The sequence below is a fragment of the Stigmatopora argus genome, chromosome 6, assembly GCF_051989625.1.
Source record: "Stigmatopora argus isolate UIUO_Sarg chromosome 6, RoL_Sarg_1.0, whole genome shotgun sequence".
In the NCBI taxonomy this organism is placed as follows: Eukaryota; Metazoa; Chordata; class Actinopteri; order Syngnathiformes; family Syngnathidae; genus Stigmatopora; species Stigmatopora argus.
The window spans coordinates 13299342-13317634 of NC_135392.1; the positions used below are offsets into that span (position 1 = coordinate 13299342).

At 31.5% G+C, this 18293-nt stretch overlaps 1 protein-coding gene across 3 annotated transcripts in view; it reads left to right on the plus strand.

Annotated features, from left to right (window-relative positions):
• LOC144076352 (uncharacterized) overlaps positions 1-18293 on the plus strand; it is a 138366-nt gene that overhangs the window by 116915 nt on the left and 3158 nt on the right. The window lies entirely within an intron of this gene.

Here is an 18293-nt window from a genome sequence, read left to right on the forward strand (position 1 = left end):
ATGTATAGTAAGGCTTTTTTCTTAAAAAACTGACTATGTATAAGCCATTTTCTTCCAAAAATGACCATGTATAGTCAGGCTTTTTTTTAAACTGACCACGTATAGTAAGCCTTTTTCTTCAAAAATGACCATGTATAATAAGGCTTTTTTCTTTAAAAAAATGGCCATGTATAGTAAGCCTTTTTCTTCAAAAATGACCATGTATACTAAGGCTTTTTTCTTAAAAAAAAACTGACTATGTATAGTAAGCCTTTTTCTTCCAAAAATGACCATGTATAGTAAGGCTTTTTTCTTAAAAAACTGACTATGTATAGTAAGACATTTTCTTCCGAAAATGACCATGTATATTACTATACATGGTCATTTTTTTCTTTAAAAACTGACTATGTATAATAAGCCTTTTTCTTTAAAAAAAAATGACCATGTATAGTAAGGCTTTTTTTCTTTAAAATCTGACCATGTATAGTAAGCCTTTTTCTTCAAAAAACGACCATGTATATTAAGCCTTTTTCTTAAAAAAACGACCATGTATAGTAAGGCTTTTTTCTTTAGAAAACATGTATAGTAAGCCATTTTCTTCCAAAAGTGACCATGTATAGTAATGCTTTTTGCTTAAAAAAACTGTGTATAGTAAGCCATTTTCTTCCAAAATTGACCATGTATAGACAGGCTTTTTTTTAAACTGACCACATATAGTAAGCCTTTTTCTTCAAAAATGACCATGTATAGTAAGGCTTTTTTCTTTAAAAAAATGGCCATGTATAGTAAGGCTTTTTTCTTTAAAATCTGACCATGTAGAGCAGGGGTCCCCAAACTTTTTCCTGTGAGGGCCACATAACTTTTCCCTTCTCTGATGGGGGGGCCGGTGTCAGTTTGTAACAGAAAAAGTGTGACGATCGTAGGGGAGCTTAATTTTTTTTTATTGTTTTCCAGAAAGCCACACATAACCAAATAACCCTTTCCAGGTTCTTTACAGAAAAAAGTCAGAAAACAAATAATAACACTATTAATGAAATAAATAATAACTAAATAACCCCCTCTGAGTTCTTCACATAAAAAACAGGAAATAAATAACACTATTTATGAAATAAATAAGAACTAAATAACTCTCTCTTGGTTCTTCATAGAAAAAAAGCCATGGAACATTAACTTTCTGTTGTGCCATGCACAATCTTAACAGATAAAAGTTCAGCTCAGTTGTCAGAGCAGAATCTCTCTGACACATATGAGCAGTCTCCTAAAGTTCTTGTGTTTCTTCCTTATAATCCTTTTGTTCCAATAGGCTTGTAGACACCGCTGTTTGCAGCTCTCTCATCAACTTCCCTGTGAAAACCACAAAGGAAGCAGGTTGAGAAACTGAACTAAGTGAAACCGCACCTACACAGCACAATACATTTCACTACCAGTATGGTTGTAAAGATGGATTTTATCCCAGTAGATTTTATTATGATTATATTTGTTTATGCTCAGAATGACTCATTCAAATCAGAAAAGTGAGCTTACCTATGTCTGTTCATCAGTGTGAACTGTGGGCCTGCATCTGGCTGGTGAGAAGTTGAATATCAGGTTCCATTCTAGTTACAGCCAGTCTCAAGCACTGATGCAAATGTTCATCTGTCAATCTTGATCTCATCGGAGTTTTCAGCAGTTTCATGCGAGAAAAGGTTTTCTCGCAGATATACGTGCTGCCAAAAACTGAGGACATTTTCATTGCATGTTTTTTGATGTTTGGATATGTGTTCAATGAGACTGTTGAGCTTGAATGCGTCTTTCAGAACATCACAGTTCTGTAACTCAGCCAACTCAAACTGATATGAAGGCTGGGCTTCATCAATGTCGGCAACAAAGGGGTTCTGAAAAAGACGGATTTCTTTTGCATGAACATGTAGTTCAGTGAATCGCACACCGAACTCCGCCTTCAGCATTTCCAGTGCTTCCACGCACTTTTCAGCTGGGAACGGGACCGCTGGGTTCTCTGTCGACAGGTTTTGGGTAGCAGGAAGATGGACAAAGTTGCGCTTTTTCACTTGTTCCAAAAGCAGCGCTAATTTCACCTCAAATGCTTTTATGTGTGAATACATGTCGCAAATGAGTTTCCCTTCGCCTTGTAGCTGCAAGTTAAGGTGGGTAAGTATTTCTGTCACGTCTGTTAAAAATGCGAGGTGCCATTTCCATTCTGGGTTGATCAGCTCTGGGACCGTTTTGTCTTTTAAATGAAGAAACGCGTTAATTTCGGGTGGAAGCTCGTAAAAACGCCTCAAAACTCTGCCCCGGCTCAGCCATCGGACCTCTGTGTAGTACAGCACATCTCCGTGCGTAGACTCCAGTTCAGACAGGAATTCTTGGAACTGCCTGTGTTTAAGTCCCTTTGCCCTGATGAAGTTTATGCACGACACCACGACCTTCATTACAGAATCCCACGTCAACACTTTGCAGCACAGTGCTTGCTGGTGAATTAGGCAGTGGACTCGTAGCGGGGCGGTGAGACCCCTTTTTTCCAACTCACGGTTCATGCGTCCTATTAAACCGCGAGTTTCGCCCACCATGCTAGGAGCCCCGTCAGTCGTGATGCTAGCCAGCTTTGACCAGTCCAGCTCCAACTTCTCCATGGTTTGGCACACTTTGTCAAAAATATCCTCTCCCGTTGTGGTCCCTTTGAGACTTTGGAGGGCTGCCAGATCCTCGCATATCTCAAAGTTTGCGCTAACTCCACGAATAAAAATGAGCAGTTGCGCTGTGTCTTGCACGTCCGTGCTTTCACTGAAAAAAAGTCAAATTCTTTCGTCTTCTGCTGCAGCTGGGCATAGACATTATTCCCGATTTCTTCAACGCGTCTGGTGATTGTACTCGCCGACAGACTTACGGCCAGTGTTCCCTCTAAGCTGCGCGCGTGCGCAATTGCGCACTACTCTCGTCTTCTCTGCGCAGCAGCAATCATATGGCGCGCAGTAAAAAAAAAAAAATCGGATTTTTTTTTTTTTTTTTTTTTTTTTTTTTTTTTTTTTTTTTTTTTTTTTTTTTACCCATGATGGCGCCGTTTAAGCGGCAGCAGCTCTGTCCACTTATGTTTTTCGTGTTTTACATGAAAAATGGACAGGTCGCCGAATGGACGTTCTGCCGAACGTTCATTCGGCGACCTGCCCGTCTGTCAAACGTCCGTCGGCGAAACGTCTTTAGGCGAATCATCCGAGTACCGATGATGTCGCTCACACTGGTACTCAGTGCGCTCAGGGAGGTTGACTTTCTGCTCAGACCAACGAAAAATTAGAGGGAACATTGCTTACGGCATTAAATGCATCTTTCTTCTCGGGACACACTTCCTCCACGACAACATCCATACATTTCTTAAAAAACTCTCCGTCAGTGAAAGGCTTACCGTTGCTTGCTATCAGTTTAGCAACCCGAAAGCTGGCCCGAACGGATGCCTGGTTCAGCTGAGCTTGGCGTAGAAATGTAGTCTGCTGAGATAATAGTCCAACTTTTAGCTTTGAGAGTTTGTCTCCTCGTATTTGGCCTTGCACGCTATCGTACTTGTCCTTGTGACGGGATTCGTAGTGCCGGCGAAGATTGTATTCTTTGAATACTGCGACCGTCTCTTGACAGATGAGACAAACAGCCTTTTCTTTGCATTGAACAAAAAAATAATCGTTTGTCCACTGCAGGTTAAATACCCTGCATTCTGAATCAATTTTTCTCTTAACTAACCTTTTCTCCATTATTCCGTTCTCAAACAGGTTCAGGTAGCACAGTTTTTATATGCTTGAATAGCATCGCAATAGCCATGGTACCAGGGCTCCGCCCTCACCTGCGATCGTCCAGATGTCTCGCTAACACTCTGCTCACACATGCAACGGTGGAATGCCCGCATGCATCAAAGGCAAACACTCTCCCCGCGCGTGTCACCAAAGGAGCAATGCGAAGGCCCGATTCACTGGGAAGATTTGTGGGCTCAGCAGGGGTGCAATGAACCAAACACAAGATTGAAACGTCCCAGTCTTCAAGGCCAAATAGGAAAATAAATCCGATAGCGTCTCTGGTATTGTTCAGAGGGCCGGTCCAAATGTGCCGGCGGGCTGCATCCCCCCCCAAAAAAAATTAAAAAAAAAAAAAAAAAAAAAAAAAAAAAAACCATAGCGTCTCTGGTATTGTTCAGAGGGCCGGTCCAAATGTGCCGGCGGGCCGTAGTTTGGTGACCCCTGATGTAGAGTAAGCCTTTTTCTTCAAAAAACGACCATGTATATTAAGCCTTTTTCTTAAAAAAATGACCATGTATAGTAAGGCTTTTTTCTTTAAAAAAAACATGTATAGTAAGCCATTTTCTTCCAAAAGTGACCATGTATAGTAAGGCTTTTTGCTTAAAAAAACTATGTATAGTAAGCCATTTTCTTCCAAAAATGACCATGTATAGTCAGGCTTTTTTTTAAACTGACCACATATAGTAAGCCTTTTTCTTCAAAAATGACCATGTATAGTAAGGCTTTTTTCTTTAAAAAAATGGCCATGTATAGTAAGCCATTTTCTTCCAAAAGTGACCATGTATAGTAAGGCTTTTTTAATTAAAAAACGACCATGTATATTAAGCCTTTTTCTTAAAAAAACGACCATCTATAGTAAGGCTTTTCTCTTTAAAAACTATGTATAGTAAGCCATTTTCTTCCAAAAGTGACCATCTATAGTAAGGCTTTTTGCTTAAAAAAACTATGTATAGTAAGCCATTTTCTTCCAAAAATGACCATGTATAGTAAGGCTTTTTTTTTAACTAACTCTGTATAGTAAGCCTTTTTCTTAAAAAATGACCATGTATAGTAAGGCTTTTTTCTTTTAAAAAAATGGCCATGTATAGTAAGCCATTTTCTTCCAAAAGTGACCATGTATAGTAAGGCTTTTTTTCTTAAAAAACTTACTATGTATAGTAAGCCTTTTTCTTCCAAAAATGACCATATATAGTAAAGCTTTTTTCTTTCAAATCTGACTATGTATAGTAAGCCTTTTTCTTCATAAAACGACCATGTATTGTAGGGCTTTTTTCTTTAAAAAAACTATGTATGGTAAGCCATTTTCTTCCAAAAATGACTATGTATAGTAAGCCTTTTTCTTCCAAAAATGGCCATGTATAGTAAGGCTTTTTTCTTTAAAAAAAAAAACTGACTATGTATAGTAAGCCTTTTTCTTCCAAAAATGACCATGTATAGTAAGGCTTTTTTCTTAAAAAACTGACTATGTATACTAAGCCCTTTTCTTTAAAAAATGGCCATGTATAGTAAGGCTTTTCTCTTTAAAAACAATGTATAGTAAGCCATTTTCTTCCAAAAGCGACCATGTATAGTAAGGCTTTTTTCTTAAAAAACTGACTATGTATAAGCCATTTTCTTCCAAAAATGACCATGTATAGTCAGGCTTTTTTTTAAACTGACCACGTATAGTAAGCCTTTTTCTTCAAAAATGACCATGTATACTAAGGCTTTTTTCTTAAAAAAAACTGACTATGTATAGTAAGCCTTTTTCTTCCAAAAATGACCATGTATAGTAAGGCTTTTTTCTTAAAAAACTGACTATGTATAGTAAGACATTTTCTTCCAAAAATGACCATGTATATTACTATACATGGTCATTTTTTTCTTTAAAAACTGACTATGTATAATAAGCCTTTTTCTTAAAAAAAATGACCATGTATAGTAAGGCTTTTTTCTTTAAAAAAAAAAAACTGACTATGTATAGTAAGCCTTTTTCTTCCAAAAATGACCATGTATAGTAAGGCTTTTTTCTTAAAAAACTGACTATGTATAATAAGCCCTTTTCTTTAAAAAATGGCCATGTATAGTAAGGCTTTTCTCTTTAAAAAATATGTATAGTAAGCCATTTTCTTCCAAAAGCGACCACGTATAGTAAGGCTTTTTTCTTAAAAAACTGACTATGTATAGTAAGCCTTTTTCTTCAAAAAGTGACCATGTATAGTAAGGCTTTTTGCTTAAAAAAACTATGTATAGTAAGCCATTTTCTTCCAAAAATGACCATGTATAGTCAGGCTTTTTTTTAAATGACCACTTATAGTAAGCCTTTTTCTTCAAAAATGACCATGTATAGTAAGGCTTTTTTCTTAAAAAACTGACTATGTATAGTAAGCCATTTTCTTCCAAAAATGACCATGTATATTACTATACATGGTCATTTTTTTTCTTTAAAAACTGACTATGTATAATAAGCCTTTTTCTTGAAAAAAATGACCATGTATAGTAAGGCTTTTTTCTTAAAAAAAAAAAAAAACTGACTATGTATAGTAAGCCTTTTTCTTCCAAAAATGACCATGTATAGTAAGGCTTTTTTCTTAAAAAACTGACTATGTATAATAAGCCCTTTTCTTTAAAAAATGGCCATGTATAGTAAGGCTTTTCTCTTTAAAAACTATGTATAGTAAGCCATTTTCTTCCAAAAGCGACCATGTATAGTAAGGCTTTTTTCTTAAAAAACTGACTATGTATAGTAAGCCTTTTTCTTCAAAAAGTGACCATGTATAGTAAGGCTTTTTGCTTAAAAAAACTATGTATAGTAAGCCATTTTCTTCCAAAAATGACCATGTATAGTCAGGCTTTTTTTTAAACTGACCACTTATAGTAAGCCTTTTTCTTCAAAAATGACCATGTATAGTAAGGCTTTTTTCTTAAAAAAAATGGCCATGTATAGTAAGCCATTTTCTTCCAAAAGTGACCATGTATAGTAAGGCTTTTTTAATTAAAAAACTTACTATGTATAGTAAGCCTTTTTCTTCAAAAAATGACCATGTATAGTCAGGCTTTTTTTTAAAACTGACTATGTATAGTAAGCCTTTTTCTTCAAAAATGACCATGTATAGTAAGGCTTTTTTTCTTTTTAAAAAATGGCCATGTATAGTAAGCCATTTTCTTCCAAAAGTGACCATGTATAGTAAGGCTTTTTTTCTTAAAAAACTTACTACGTATAGTAAGCCATTTTCTTCCAAAAAATGACCATGTATATTACTGTACATGGTCATTTTTTTTCTTTAAAAACTGACTATGTATAATAAGCCTTTTTCTTTAAAAAAAATGACCATGTATAGTAAGGCTTTTTTCTTTAAAATCTGACCATGTATAGTAAGCCTTTTTCTTCAAAAAACGACCATGTATATTAAGCCTTTTTCTTAAAAACCGACCATGTATAGTAAGGCTTTTTTCTTTAAAAAAATATGTATAGTAAGCCATTTTCTTCCAAAAATGGCCATGTATAGTAAGGCTTTTTTCTTTAAAAAAAACTGACTATGTATAGTAAGCATTTTTCTTCCAAAAATGACCATGTATAGTAAGGTTTTTTTCTTAAAAAACTGACTATGTATAATAAGCCCTTTTCTTTAAAAAATGGCCATGTATAGTAAGGCTTTTCTCTTTAAAAACTATGTATAGTAAGCCTTTTACTTCCAAAAGTGACCATGTATAGTAAGGCTTTTTAATTAAAAAACTTACTATGTATAGTAAGCCTTTTTCTTCCAAAAATGACCATATATAGTAAGGCTTTTTTTCTTTAAAATCTAACTATGTATAGTAAGCCTTTTTCTTCAAAAAGCGACCATGTATAGTCAGGCTTTTTTTTAAACTGACCACGTATAGTAAGCCTTTTTCTTCAAAAATGACCATGTATAGTAAGGCTTTTTTCTTTAAAAAAATGGCCATGTATAGTAAGCCTTTTTCTTCAAAAATGACCATGTATACTAAGGCTTTTTTCTTAAAAAACTGACTATGTATAGTAAGCCATTTTCTTCCAAAAATGACCATGTATATTACTATACATGATCATTTTTTTCTTTAAAAACTGACTATGTATAATAAGCCTTTTTCTTTAAAAAAAATGGCCATGTATAGTAAGGCTTTTTTCTTTAAAATCTGACCATGTATAAAGCCTTTTTCTTCAAAAAACGACCATGTATGTTAAGCCTTTTTCTTAAAAAAAAACGACCATGTATAGTAAGGCTTTTTTCTTAGAAAAACATGTATAGTAAGCCATTTTCTTCCAAAAATGACTATGTATAGTAAGGCTTTTTCTTCCAAAAATGGCCATGTATAGTAAGGCTTTTTTCTTTTTAAAAAAAACTGACTATGTATAGTAAGCCTTTTTCTTCCAAAAATGACCATGTATAGTAAGGCTTTTTTCTTAAAAAACTGACTATGTATAATAAGCCCTTTTCTTTAAAAAATGGCCATGTATAGTAAGGCTTTTCTCTTTAAAAACTATGTATAGTAAGCAATTTTCTTCCAAAAGCGACCATGTATAGTAAGGCTTTTTTCTTAAAAAACTGACTATGTATAGTAAGCCTTTTTCTTCAAAAAGTGACCATGTATAGTAAGGCTTTTTGCTTAAAAAAATTAAGTGTAGTAAGCCATTTTCTTCCAAAAATGACCATGTATAGTCAGGCTTTTTTTTTAAACTGACCACGTATAGTAAGCCTTTTTCTTCAAAAATGACCATGTATAGTAAGGCTTTTTTCTTTAAAAAAATGGCCATGTATAGTAAGCCATTTTCTTCCAAAAGTGACCATGTATAGTAAGGCTTTTTTAATTAAAAAACTTACTATGTATAGTAAGCCTTTTTCTTCAAAAAATGACCATGTATAGTCAGGCTTTTTTTTTTAAACTGACTATGTATAGTAAGCATTTTTCTTCAAAAATGACCATGTATAGTAAGGCTTTTTTCTTTTAAAAAAAATGGCCATGTATAGTAAGCCATTTTCTTCCAAAAGTGACCATGTATAGTAAGGCTTTTTTTCTTAAAAAACTTACTATGTATAGTAAGTCTTTTTCTTCCAAAAATGACCATATATAGAAAGGCTTTTTTCTTTCAAATCTGACTATGTATTGTAAGCCTTTTTCTTTATAAAACGACCATGTATTGTAAGGCTTTTTTCTTTAAAAAAACTATGTATGGTAAGCCATTTTCTTCCAAAATGACCATGTATAGTCAGGCTTTTTTTTAAGTGACTATGTATAGTAAGCCTTTTTCTTCAAAAATGACCATGTATAGTAAGGCTTTTTTCTTTTTAAAAAATGGCCATGTATAGTAAGCCATTTTCTTCCAAAAGTGACCATGTATAGTAAGGCTTTTTTTCTTAAAAAACTTACTATGTATAGTAAGTCTTTTTCTTCCAAAAATGACCATATATAGAAAGGCTTTTTTCTTTCAAATCTGACTATGTATAGTAAGCCTTTTTCTTCATAAAACGATCATGTATTGTAAGGCTTTTTTCTTTAAAAAAACTATGTATAGTAAGCCATTTTCTTCCAAAAATGACCATGTATAGTAAGGCTTTTTTCTTTAAAAAAATGGCCATGTATAGTAAGCCATTTTCTTCCAAAAGTGACCATGTATAGTAAGGCTTTTTTAATTAAAAAACTTACTATGTATAGTAAGCCTTTTTCTTCAAAAAACGACCATGTATAGTCAGGCTTTTTTTTAAGTGACTATGTATAGTAAGCCTTTTTCTTCAAAAATGACCATGTATAGTAAGGCTTTTTTCTTTTTAAAAAATGGCCATGTATAGTAAGCGATTTTTTTCCAAAAGTGACCATGTATAGTAAGGCTTTTTTTCTTAAAAAACTTACTATGTATAGTAAGCCTTTTTCTTACAAAAATGACCATATATAGTAAGGCTTTTTTCTTTCAAATCTGACTATGTATAGTAAGCCTTTTTCTTCATAAAACGATCATGTATTGTAAGGCTTTTTTCTTAAAAAAATTGACTATGTATAGTAAGCCTTTTTCTTCAAAAAATGACCATGTATAGTAAGGCTTTTTTCTTAAAAAACTGACTATGTATAGTAAGCCTTTTTCTTCAAAAATGACCATGTATAGTAAGGCTTTTTTCTTTAAAAAAATGGCCATGTATAGTAAGGCTTTTTTCTTAAAAAACTGACTATGTATAGTAAGCCTTTTTCTTCAAAAAGTGACCATGTATAGTAAGGCTTTTTGCTTTAAAAAACTATGTATAGTAAGCCATTTTCTTCCAAAAATGACCATGTATAGTCAGGCTTTTTTTTAAACTGACCACGTATAGTAAGCCTTTTTCTTCAAAAATGACCATGTATAGTAAGGCTTTTTTCTTTAAAAAAATGGCCATGTATAGTAAGCCATTTTCTTCCAAAAGTGACCATGTATAGTAAGGCTTTTTTAATTAAAAAACTTACTATGTATAGTAAGCCTTTTTCTTCAAAAAACGACCATGTATTGTCAGGCTTTTTTTTAACTGACTATGTATAGTAAGCCTTTTTCTTCAAAAAGTGACCATGTATAGTAAGGCTTTTTGCTTAAAAAACTATGTATAGTAAGCCATTTTCTTCCAAAAATGGCCATGTATAGTAAGGCTTTTCTCTTTAAAAACTATGTATAGTAAGCCATTTTCTTCCAAAAGCGACCATGTATAGTAAGGCTGTTTTCTTAAAAAACTGACTATGTATAGTAAGCCTTTTTCTTCAAAAAGTGACCATGTATAGTAAGGCTTTTTGCTTAAAAAAACTATGTATAGTAAGCCATTTTCTTCCAAAAATGACCATGTATAGTCAGGCTTTTTTTTAAACTGACCACGTATAGTAAGCCTTTTTCTTCAAAAATGACCATGTATACTAAGGCTTTTTTCTTTAAAAAAAACTGACTATGTATAGTAAGCCTTTATCTTCCAAAAATGACCATGTATAGTAAGGTTTTTTTCTTAAAAAACTGACTATGTATAGTAAGCCATTTTTTTCTTTAAAAACTGACTATGTATAATAAGCCTTTTTCTTAAAAAAAATGACCATGTATAGTAAGGCTTTTTTCTTTAAAATCTGACCATGTATAGTAAGCCTTTTTCTTCAAAAAACGACCATGTATATTAAGCCTTTTTTTTTAAAAAACAACCATGTATAGTAAGGCTTTTTTCTTAAAAAAACATGTATAGTAAGCCATTTTCCTCCAAAAATGACTATGTATAGGAAGCCTTTTTCTTCCAAAAATGGCCACGTATAGTAAGGCTTTTTTTCTTTAAAAAAAACTGACTATGTATAGTAAGCCATTTTCTTCCAAAAAATGACCATGTATATTACTATACATGGTCATTTTTTTCCTTAAAAACTGACTATGTATAATAAGCCTTTTTCTTTAAAAAAATGACCATGTATACTAAGGCTTTTTTCTTTCAAATCTGACCATGTATAGTAAGCCTTTTTCTTCAAAAAACGACCATGTATATTAAGCCTTTTTCTTAAAAAACGACCATGTATAGTAAGGCTTTTTTCTTAAAAAAACATGTATAGTAAGCCATTTTCTTCCAAAAATTACTATGTATAGTAAGCCTTTTTCTTCCAAAAATGGCCATGTATAGTAAGGCTTTTTTCTTTAAAAAAAACTGACTATGTATAGTAAGCCTTTTTCTTCCAAAAATGACCATGTATAGTAAGGCTTTTTTCTTAAAAAACTGACTATGTATAATAAGCCCTTTTCTTTAAAAAATGGCCATGTATAGTAAGGCTTTTCTCTTTAAAAAATATGTATAGTAAGCCATTTTCTTCCAAAAGTGACCATGTATAGTGAGGCTTTTTTCTTAAAAAACTTACTATGTATAGTAAGCCTTTTTCTTCCAAAAATGGCCATATATAGTAAGGCTTTTTTCTTTAAAATCTGACTATGTATAGTAAGCCTTTTTCTTCAAAAAGTGACCATGTATAGTAAGGCTTTTTGCTTAAAAAACTATGTATAGTAAGCCATTTTCTTCCAAAAATGACCATGTATAGTAAGGCTTTTTTCTTTAAAAAAATGGCCATGTATAGTAAGCCATTTTCTTCCAAAAATGACCATGTATAGTAAGGCTTTTTTCTTAAAAAAAATGGCCATGTATAGTAAGCCATTTTCTTCCAAAAGTGACCATGTATAGTAAGGCTTTTTGCTTAAAAAACTGACTATGTATAGTAAGCCTTTTTCTTCAAAAATGACCATGTATAGTAAGGCTTTTTTCTTTAAAAAAAATGGCCATGTATAGTAAGGCTTTTTTCTTAAAAAACTGACTATGTATAGTAAGCCTTTTTCTTCAAAAAGTGACCATGTATAGTAAGGCTTTTTGCTTTAAAAAACTATGTATAGTAAGCCATTTTCTTCCAAAAATGACCATGTATAGTCAGGCTTTTTTTTAAACTGACCACGTATAGTAAGCCTTTTTCTTCAAAAATGACCATGTATAGTAAGGCTTTTTTCTTTAAAAAAATGGCCATGTATAGTAAGCCATTTTCTTCCAAAAGTGACCATGTATAGTAAGGCTTTTTTAATTAAAAAACTTACTATGTATAGTAAGCCTTTTTCTTCAAAAAACGACCATGTATTGTCAGGCTTTTTTTTAACTGACTATGTATAGTAAGCCTTTTTCTTCAAAAAGTGACCATGTATAGTAAGGCTTTTTGCTTAAAAAACTATGTATAGTAAGCCATTTTCTTCCAAAAATGGCCATGTATAGTAAGGCTTTTCTCTTTAAAAACTATGTATAGTAAGCCATTTTCTTCCAAAAGCGACCATGTATAGTAAGGCTGTTTTCTTAAAAAACTGACTATGTATAGTAAGCCTTTTTCTTCAAAAAGTGACCATGTATAGTAAGGCTTTTTGCTTAAAAAAACTATGTATAGTAAGCCATTTTCTTCCAAAAATGACCATGTATAGTCAGGCTTTTTTTTAAACTGACCACGTATAGTAAGCCTTTTTCTTCAAAAATGACCATGTATACTAAGGCTTTTTTCTTTAAAAAAAACTGACTATGTATAGTAAGCCTTTATCTTCCAAAAATGACCATGTATAGTAAGGTTTTTTTCTTAAAAAACTGACTATGTATAGTAAGCCATTTTTTTCTTTAAAAACTGACTATGTATAATAAGCCTTTTTCTTAAAAAAAATGACCATGTATAGTAAGGCTTTTTTCTTTAAAATCTGACCATGTATAGTAAGCCTTTTTCTTCAAAAAAACGACCATGTATATTAAGCCTTTTTTTTTTAAAAACAACCATGTATAGTAAGGCTTTTTTCTTAAAAAAACATGTATAGTAAGCCATTTTCCTCCAAAAATGACTATGTATAGGAAGCCTTTTTCTTCCAAAAATGGCCACGTATAGTAAGGCTTTTTTTCTTTAAAAAAAACTGACTATGTATAGTAAGCCATTTTCTTCCAAAAAATGACCATGTATATTACTATACATGGTCATTTTTTTCCTTAAAAACTGACTATGTATAATAAGCCTTTTTCTTTAAAAAAATGACCATGTATACTAAGGCTTTTTTCTTTCAAATCTGACCATGTATAGTAAGCCTTTTTCTTCAAAAAACGACCATGTATATTAAGCCTTTTTCTTAAAAAACGACCATGTATAGTAAGGCTTTTTTCTTAAAAAAACATGTATAGTAAGCCATTTTCTTCCAAAAATTACTATGTATAGTAAGCCTTTTTCTTCCAAAAATGACCATGTATAGTAAGGCTTTTTTCTTAAAAAACTGACTATGTATAATAAGCCCTTTTCTTTAAAAAATGGCCATGTATAGTAAGGCTTTTCTCTTTAAAAAATATGTATAGTAAGCCATTTTCTTCCAAAAGTGACCATGTATAGTGAGGCTTTTTTCTTTTAAAAAATGGCCATGTATAGTAAGCCATTTTCTTCCAAAAATGGCCATATATAGTAAGGCTTTTTTCTTTAAAATCTGACTATGTATAGTAAGCCTTTTTCTTCAAAAAGTGACCATGTATAGTAAGGCTTTTTTCTTAAAAAACTGACTATGTATAATAAGCCCTTTTCTTTAAAAAATGGCCATGTATAGTAAGGCTTTTCTCTTTAAAAAATATGTATAGTAAGCCATTTTCTTCCAAAAGTGACCATGTATAGTGAGGCTTTTTTCTTTTAAAAAATGGCCATGTATAGTAAGCCATTTTCTTCCAAAAATGGCCATATATAGTAAGGCTTTTTTCTTTAAAATCTGACTATGTATAGTAAGCCTTTTTCTTCAAAAAGTGACCATGTATAGTAAGGCTTTTTGCTTAAAAAACTATGTATAGTAAGCCATTTTCTTCCAAAAATGACCATGTATAGTAAGGCTTTTTTCTTTTAAAAAATGGCCATGTATAGTAAGCCATTTTCTTCCAAAAATGACCATGTATAGTAAGGCTTTTTTCTTAAAAAAAATGGCCATGTATAGTAAGCCATTTTCTTCCAAAAGTGACCATGTATAGTAAGGCTTTTTTAATTAAAAAACTTACTATGTATAGTAAGCCTTTTTCTTCAAAAAACGACCATGTATTGTCAGGCTTTTTTTTAACTGACTATGTATAGTAAGCCTTTTTCTTCAAAAATGACCATGTATAGTAAGGCTTTTTTCTTTTTAAAAAATGGCCATGTATAGTAAGCCATTTTTTTCCAAAAGTGACCATGTATAGTAAGGCTTTTTTTCTTAAAAAACTTACTATGTATAGTAAGCCTTTTTCTTACAAAAATGACCATATATAGTAAGGCTTTTTTCTTTCAAATCTGACTATGTATAGTAAGCCTTTTTCTTCATAAAACGATCATGTATTGTAAGGCTTTTTTCTTTAAAAAAACTATGTATAGTAAGCCATTTTCTTCCAAAAATGACCATGTATAGTAAGGCTTTTTTCTTTAAAAAAATGGCCATGTATAGTAAGCCATTTTCTTCCAAAAGTGACCATGTATAGTAAGGCTTTTTTAATTAAAAAACTTACTATGTATAGTAAGCCTTTTTCTTCAAAAAACAACCATGTATAGTCAGGCTTTTTTTTAAGTGACTATGTATAGTAAGCCTTTTTCTTCAAAAATGACCATGTATAGTAAGGCTTTTTTCTTTTTAAAAAATGGCCATGTATAGTAAGCCATTTTTTTCCAAAAGTGACCATGTATAGTAAGGCTTTTTTTCTTAAAAAACTTACTATGTATAGTAAGCCTTTTTCTTACAAAAATGACCATATATAGTAAGGCTTTTTTCTTTCAAATCTGACTATGTATAGTAAGCCTTTTTCTTCATAAAATGATCATGTATTGTAAGGCTTTTTTCTTTAAAAAATTGACTATGTATAGTAAGCCTTTTTCTTCAAAAATGACCATGTATAGTAAGGCTTTTTTCTTTTTAAAAAATGGCCATGTATAGTAAGCCATTTTTTTCCAAAAGTGACCATGTATAGTAAGGCTTTTTTTCTTAAAAAACTTACTATGTATAGTAAGCCTTTTTCTTACAAAAATGACCATATATAGTAAGGCTTTTTTCTTTCAAATCTGACTATGTATAGTAAGCCTTTTTCTTCATAAAACGATCATGTATTGTAAGGCTTTTTTCTTAAAAAAATTGACTATGTATAGTAAGCCTTTTTCTTCAAAAAATGACCATGTATAGTAAGGCTTTTTTCTTAAAAAACTGACTATGTATAGTAAGCCTTTTTCTTCAAAAATGACCATGTATAGTAAGGCTTTTTTCTTTAAAAAAATGGCCATGTGTAGTAAGGCTTTTTTCTTAAAAAACTGACTATGTATAGTAAGCCTTTTTCTTCAAAAAGTGACCATGTATAGTAAGGCTTTTTGCTTTAAAAAACTATGTATAGTAAGCCATTTTCTTCCAAAAATGACCATGTATAGTCAGGCTTTTTTTTAAACTGACCACGTATAGTAAGCCTTTTTCTTCAAAAATGACCATGTATAGTAAGGCTTTTTTCTTTAAAAAAATGGCCATGTATAGTAAGCCATTTTCTTCCAAAAGTGACCATGTATAGTAAGGCTTTTTTAATTAAAAAACTTACTATGTATAGTAAGCCTTTTTCTTCAAAAAATGACCATGTATAGTCAGGCTTTTTTTTAAAAACTGACTATGTATAGTAAGCATTTTTCTTCAAAAATGACCATGTATAGTAAGGCCTTTTTCTTTTAATAAAATGGCCATGTATAGTAAGCCATTTTCTTCCAAAAATGACCATATATAGTAAGGCTTTTTTCTTTCAAATCTGACTATGTATAGTAAGCCATTTTTTTCTTTAAAAACTGACTATGTATAATAAGCCTTTTTCTTAAAAAAAATGACCATGTATAGTAAGGCTTTTTTCTTTAAAATCTGACCATGTATAGTAAGCCTTTTTCTTCAAAAAACGACCATGTATAGTAAGGCTTTTTTCTTAAAAAACGACCATGTATAGTAAGGCTTTTTTCTTAAAAAAACATGTATAGTAAGCCATTTTCCTCCAAAAATGACTATGTATAGGAAGCCTTTTTCTTCCAAAAATGGCCACGTATAGTAAGGCTTTTTTTCTTTAAAAAAAACTGACTATGTATAGTAAGCCATTTTCTTCCAAAAAATGACCATGTATATTACTATACATGGTCATTTTTTTCCTTAAAAACTGACTATGTATAATAAGCCTTTTTCTTTAAAAAAATGACCATGTATACTAATGCTTTTTTCTTTCAAATCTGACCATGTATAGTAAGCCTTTTTCTTCAAAAAACGACCATGTATATTAAGCCTTTTTCTTAAAAAACGACCATGTATAGTAAGGCTTTTTTCTTAAAAAAACATGTATAGTAAGCCATTTTCTTCCAAAAATTACTATGTATAGTAAGCCTTTTTCTTCCAAAAATGGCCATGTATAGTAAGGCTTTTTTCTTTAAAAAAAACTGACTATGTATAGTAAGCCTTTTTCTTCCAAAAATGACCATGTATAGTAAGGCTTTTTTCTTAAAAAACTGACTATGTATAATAAGCCCTTTTCTTTAAAAAATGGCCATGTATAGTAAGGCTTTTCTCTTTAAAAAATATGTATAGTAAGCCATTTTCTTCCAAAAGTGACCATGTATAGTGAGGCTTTTTTCTTAAAAAACTTACTATGTATAGTAAGCCTTTTTCTTCCAAAAATGGCCATATATAGTAAGGCTTTTTTCTTTAAAATCTGACTATGTATAGTAAGCCTTTTTCTTCAAAAAGTGACCATGTATAGTAAGGCTTTTTGCTTAAAAAACTATGTATAGTAAGCCTTTTTCTTCATAAAACGATCATGTATTGTAAGGCTTTTTTCTTAAAAAAATTGACTATGTATAGTAAGCCTTTTTCTTCAAAAAATGACCATGTATAGTAAGGCTTTTTTCTTAAAAAACTGACTATGTATAGTAAGCCTTTTTCTTCAAAAATGACCATGTATAGTAAGGCTTTTTTCTTTAAAAAAATGGCCATGTATAGTAAGGCTTTTTTCTTAAAAAACTGACTATGTATAGTAAGCCTTTTTCTTCAAAAAGTGACCATGTATAGTAAGGCTTTTTGCTTTAAAAAACTATGTATAGTAAGCCATTTTCTTCCAAAAATGACCATGTATAGTCAGGCTTTTTTTTAAACTGACCACGTATAGTAAGCCTTTTTCTTCAAAAATGACCATGTATAGTAAGGCTTTTTTCTTTAAAAAAATGGCCATGTATAGTAAGCCATTTTCTTCCAAAAGTGACCATGTATAGTAAGGCTTTTTTAATTAAAAAACTTACTATGTATAGTAAGCCTTTTTCTTCAAAAAATGACCATGTATAGTCAGGCTTTTTTTTAAAAACTGACTATGTATAGTAAGCATTTTTCTTCAAAAATGACCATGTATAGTAAGGCCTTTTTCTTTTAATAAAATGGCCATGTATAGTAAGCCATTTTCTTCCAAAAATGACCATATATAGTAAGGCTTTTTTCTTTCAAATCTGACTATGTATAGTAAGCCTTTTTCTTCATAAAACGACCATGTATTGTAAGGCTTTTTTCTTAAAAAAAACTATGTATGGTAAGCCATTTTCTTCCAAAAATGACCATGTATAGTCAGGCTTTAAAAAAAAAAAACGACTATGAATAGTAAGCCTTTTTCTTCATAAAACGACCATGTATAGTAAGGCTTTTTCTTTAAAAAACTGACTATGTATAGTAAGCCATTTTCTTCCAAAAATGACCATGTTTAGTCAGGCTTTAAAAAAAAACTGACTATGTATAGTACGCCTTTTTCTTCAAAAATGACCATGTATAGTAAGGCTTTTTTTAAAAAAAAAACTGACTATGTATATAGTTAGCCTTTTTCTTCAAAAAATGACCATGTATAGTAAGGCTTTTTTCTTAAAAAACTGACTGTCTAGTAAGCCTTTTTCTTCATAAAATGACCATGTATAGTAAGGCTTTTTTCTTTTAAAAAAATGACTATCAATAGTAAGGCTTTTTTTCAATAATCATGTATAGTAAGGCTTTTTTTAATGACAATGTATATTTCAATCCAATGA